General features: G+C 44.4%; 1 non-coding gene across 1 annotated transcript; it reads right to left on the minus strand.

Moving 5' to 3' along the window:
- Positions 1–804: 804 nt before the first annotated feature.
- On the minus strand, positions 805–878 carry Trnag-ucc (transfer RNA glycine (anticodon UCC)). Its single transcript has one exon. It is a non-coding gene; the product is annotated as a tRNA-Gly (tRNA).
- Between the last annotated feature and the right edge of the window lie 4,653 nt (positions 879–5,531).

Consider the following 5,531-nt stretch of genomic DNA (forward strand, 5'->3'; position numbering starts at 1 on the left):
TCAGTCTCTTTTCATGCACTCCGCCGTGACTTCTGCTGTGCGCCAACAAGAGACACTTCACGCAAAGTTGCCGATTATACGTCAGATGTATTTTTACCTCTGTCTAAACAAATGTCCTGTTTCCAGTCTCTCCTCCTAGTTAGTATTTCCCACAGAATCCTTACCTCACCGATTCTCGAAAATATCTTATATATTATGTAATCAGTAAAGTTAATTTTCAACTTACATGTAACAACACACCTGAAACCCTTAGATTCTTTTCTATCCAGTACGCACCAGTGATTTTTTTCATTTGCGACTTAATTACATTTATCTACAACTATCAACATTAGGATGAAATGAACACCCTTAGCTGCTTACAGGCGTTGACATACGTCAACGGGGACAGATGAAATGTGTGCCCCGACCGGGATTCGAAACCCGGTTCTCCTGCTTACATGGCAGACACTTTTCCATCTGAGCCACCGAGGGCAGCGCGACTGCAGGGATTTAACTCTGGCACGCCTCCCGCGAAGTCCACATTCTCAATGTAGTGCCCCAGCCCATTATACTCATTACTGGCGGAGCGTTGCCGATTCCTGTAAGAGTTCGGGTACTGTTCGTGAATTCGCACAGAAGAAGAAGATGGTCAAGTGGCCGGTGAGCCTTATATATACTAAGATGGTATCAGTTCTTTCGGACATGTCCGAACGATCAGATACCATCGGTGACCATCCAGCTCGTTAGAATGAAATTACAATGAAATGAACACCGTTAGCTGTTTACAGGCGTTGACATACGTCAGCGGGGACAGACGAAAATGTGTGCCCCGACTGGGACTCGAACCCGGGACCTCCTGCTTGGATGGCAGATGCTCTATCCATCTGAGCCACCGAGGACACAGAGGATAGCGCGACTGCAGGGATTTAACTCTGGCACGCCTCCCGCGAAATCCACGTTCTCAACGTATTGCCCCCGCACTACATTCGTAGTGCCCCGCCCGTTATACTCATTACTCGCGGCGCTGTGCCGATTCCCGTAAGATTTCGGGCACTGTTTATAAAATCGCACAGAAGAAGAAGAAGATGGTCAAGCGTCCGGTGAGCCTTAACTATGTCAACGCCTGTAAGCAGCTAAGGGTGTTCATTTCATTGCAATTTCATTCTAATGAGCTGCATGGTCGCAGATGGTATCTGTTCCTTCGAATATGTCCGAAAGAACAGATACCACCTTAGTATATATCAACATTAGGATTTTTCTGTTTTTGATTCGTGCGTTGTTTCTTATCTCTGTCCCTCGACATGTCCAACGACGGTTTTGTTGGTATCAAAAATTAAAAAAGTTTTCTTTTTTGTTTATTCTAATTTGTATTAGAAAATAAATATAGTTTCTACAAATAAAGCCTCTTGGCTGCCTGGATTTCAGTTTTTCACTTATTTATTTTCAGTATATATACTGCACAAAGGAATTAATTTTTGAAACCCCGTCATTTTCCACCACTGCGACGCAGAAGTGTGAAATTTAGCTCAAAGATGTCTAACGGCTTCCTCTGTAATTGTGCAAAGGTGTAGCGTCCTGTGAGGTCACCCTCGAGCTCGGCGACGCTTCGAACAGTAATGTGTCGACACACACGAAGAAAAAGCCCAGAACTTTTCTGAGGTGCAGGATGGGTCATTCATGTCACACTGGCACCATGTCACCACAATTCCGTCCAGCGCCACCGCGGACGTGTCACATGATCGGACTGTCATCAGCACTCTCCCCTCTAACCACATCTCACTGTCTCTCTTGTTTGGCTCTGTGATGGTCAGAACTCCACTACCCAGAATTTCAATAACGCTGTTTTCTTCTTGGTGACGGAGGAAAACATTTCACGGACACCGCCGCTCGGAATCGACACTAAAAGGCCTCAAGAGGTGGCATGAAGGAGGTAAATGAAACCACTCCTTTCTGTTGGGGCGCTCATTTACATATATATCGCATTTGGAAACGACAGTCTGTAGTGCGAAGCGCATCAGAACGACCTTCTTGACAACCTCTGACACTTCTGACACTTCCAGATGATTGACCCTTTCTGCAAGGACTTCATAGGGCTGCAACCCCCAGAACCTCATCTGATCGTATTAGAGCCCAACACGGCCTCTATTTCACTATGATGTGCAGCGTAGAACCGCTCAATACCATTCGAACTAAATTTAACGTGATCCTAAGCAGGAAAGCATGTTATTGCTATTTCAGCCGTCTCGATTCGTGCCCTCCTTCGGCTTGATCACGAATGGGTGTGACACTGACACGTGCGTCACTGTAACGGTTACGGGGGTAACACCCTCGGTGCTACATGTGCACGTGCAAAATTGTATTTGTACAGAGACAACCGTCGACCGTTTCCTAGGCACCTGTTGGTAGGCAACCTCTTTTATATCCTAAAGCTGAATGGTCCTACACGGCAGCTCTAGCGACCGCTCGCTGGTATGTGTCATCTGATGAGTGTCCAAGGGGTCGTTTGCCAGCAGGCACTCAGGAATAAATCCAAGGTTGTCTTTGTACAGCTGCATTTTTGAAGTACTCAAAAAAGTACACAGGTGTCACCTAGCGTGTTGCGGAACTTGGGGTTGGAGGGACTGTATGCCATTTTATTCATTCACACGTCAATAAAGTAAGCTGCCACACACCAAAGGAGCGCGCGAAACATGAGGGGTGAAAAAGCATAAGTGCCCTTTATCACCTTCCATTAGGTGGGTGCACTCAGCGACTGTTATGTCATTTATAAATTATAGAGCGCAAAATCAGTCGTCCTTTTTTTCTTTTTGCAACTTTTATTACACAAATCGAGGTTTCGGCTAATGTCAAGGCATTATCAATCCACTATTTTCTAATCTCGATGCATGTTAGTTCCCTGTTGTTCGGGCGTCAGTCACAGTACCTTGAACACTATATATGAATGTGAATGACGGCCGAACAACAGGGAACTAACATGCTTCGAGATTAGAAAGTAGTGCATCGATAATGGCTAGGCACTAGCCGAAATCTGGATTTGTGTAATAAAACCTGCAAAAAAAAAAAATGACAATTGATTGATGCGCTCTATAATTTATAAATAAATACCCTTTGCTTTTTCGGATCACGTTATAAATCCGCCGAACGATACCTAGTGCTTTGACTTCCATATTAAAGCAAAAATTGCGGTAGCGCTACATTCCAATAGGGTGAGACCACGTCCAGAGAGGTTGTGTACCACGATGTCGTTAGACTAGGCTAGAAAATTCCGGTAAGTGTCGGCACTGTCAACGGTTGTCAAGAATACCATTTTGTTGCAAACTGTGCTGCAGACTGTCGTCTTCGTCCGCGAAATGCCAAAGAGATGGGGATGATTTGATTGAAGCTCTTCATGTGACCTCCTGAGGCCGCTTGAGCGATTGTCAGCGGCGGCGTGCCTAAAATGTTTTTCGCTGGCCAGCCCACAAGAGAACCACGTAATTTCAGTGCTGGGCGGCGCGGGTGTGACGTCTGTCGCAGAAGCATCAAGAGAAAGGGTGAGACGTGGGTAAGTAGGTTTGTGACGATTTTTCTATCATGTGACACGTGCAGAGTGGCTTTGTGCTGAATTATGATGAAATTTGATAGCAATATGACATGATTAACCCACCTTAAAGCAGACCCAAACTTCTGACCTCTGGTTGTATTTTAGTATGTGTCGCTATCTCGCTGTTTGAATCGCAGTCGAGTCCGAAGGTGAGGTCATAGGGTGCCACGCTTTAGCGCCGTTTCAGTGGAACGTTGTAGGCTCCTTTGACCCAAATTTCAGACCTGCGTCGCAATGGTGGCATTTCAAAGAAGTGACTCTGTAATTCTTTTGCACAGTGTATTTTGGAGTGAAATCTCCAGTGCCAGGGATTTAGCTCCTAAATGCATAACGCAAATAAAAACTTGAAAACTTGTTATACAGATAGTCACCAGACTTTAATCTAGGAAAGATGTACCTTTCATCACTTTTATGTGCCACGTGGAACCGTTACGAATTAATTAAGATAAATGATAAATGTTAAGGACTTTATGAAAAATGAAGAAGATTCAGCTTCTAACGTGAGAATCGGTAACTTACTAAAGAGAGTAAGAGAGTATTACACTGTAGTACTTTATATTAAGTTTTTTCCCTGTGTAATTGCTTTCACATATTTTATTGAGCTCAAGTAACGCAGAAAAGCTTGCAGAATGAGCAAAAAAAAAAAAAAAAAAAAAAAAAAAAAAAAAAAAAAAAAAAAAAAATGGGACGAATGATGATTGCCAATAGGGAGTTCCTTGTGGGAGATGCTTGCATCATAGGATCCATAGCTGTTACAGCAGGAGAGGCGCCAGTGCGCAATCTGTTCTCCCTGATAGGCGTGGCAATAGTTGGAATTCGACTTTTCTGTCTTGAATGTTATGAAACGCCAATACTTCCGTAAAATTTACGACACTAGCTACAGATATCTCTAGTACAGGTAATAAACCTTATACGTAGAGGAAAAGAACACTGAAAGCAAATACTGTCCATGTTTTTAAATGCTTTTTGCGTGCACTGTTGAGAAAATGTGAACTGGCGGAATGGACATGTGCTTCAATGAGTTTCCCCGAGTACTAATGTTGTTTTCTTAAGGCATTGGTAGTAATGGCTAATGATAAAGCAGCTCAAGTGCTGGAAAAGGGTGTCATTGGAATTTTGGTATAGGAAACGCCCTGTTAGACAACATGGCGTGTGACGTACACACCCACCGACTGACTTCTCGCAAGTCTCGGCTACCTGTAGAACTGGTACTGCTTCACCCACCAGATGGAAGAAACGTGACGTTAACATTGCTACTTATATATGACGCTGGTCCCGGTTTACTCGTCTTGGTTTATCAAATACAGCTAGACAACAGCCGACCCAGGTGCGTACACCGGTTCTCACAGGATCACCAAAATAAAGCACCGTCAGACATGCCCAGTATTTCGGTGGGTGACCTTCAGAGTACGCCGCGACCTGTTGACAGTTTTCCCTTTACCTTTACGGCAGAGGGAACAGGAAGAGTAGTGGCGTAAGGTCGCTGAGCGCCGGTCCTTTCACCAATGTCCTGGATTCGGTTACAAACCTCTCCACCCTGTCACATGAAATGACGGCACACAACACTCGGCGCTCTTCGACTGGAGGAGGCTACTTGCCGGCGCCGGGTTTCACCTTCTCGCTTCTCTCATCATCATCCAACACATACACGCCACAACACTACACAGGCACACATCATACGTAACAGATGAACTTACATACATAACTACCCCGTACGTAACAGATGAACTTACGTACATAACTACCTCCCGTACTTCGCCAGTGATCGGAAAAATCTTTCCAATTACATGGTTTGTACCTGGCCTTTGGTATCTCACAGCCATTCATGCCATAAGACGTAACCTTAAGCAGATCCAGAAGATCATGGAGGCCGTGGCATGTCCTAATAAAAAGAGATCAACGAAACGAGAAAAATTCTAAAAATTCAATTCGGCAAGTACGTTTTAATTAATTTTAAGTAATCAGGTTG

This window comes from Schistocerca serialis, chromosome 4, assembly GCF_023864345.2.
Source record: "Schistocerca serialis cubense isolate TAMUIC-IGC-003099 chromosome 4, iqSchSeri2.2, whole genome shotgun sequence".
NCBI lineage: Eukaryota > Metazoa > Arthropoda > Insecta > Orthoptera > Acrididae > Schistocerca > Schistocerca serialis.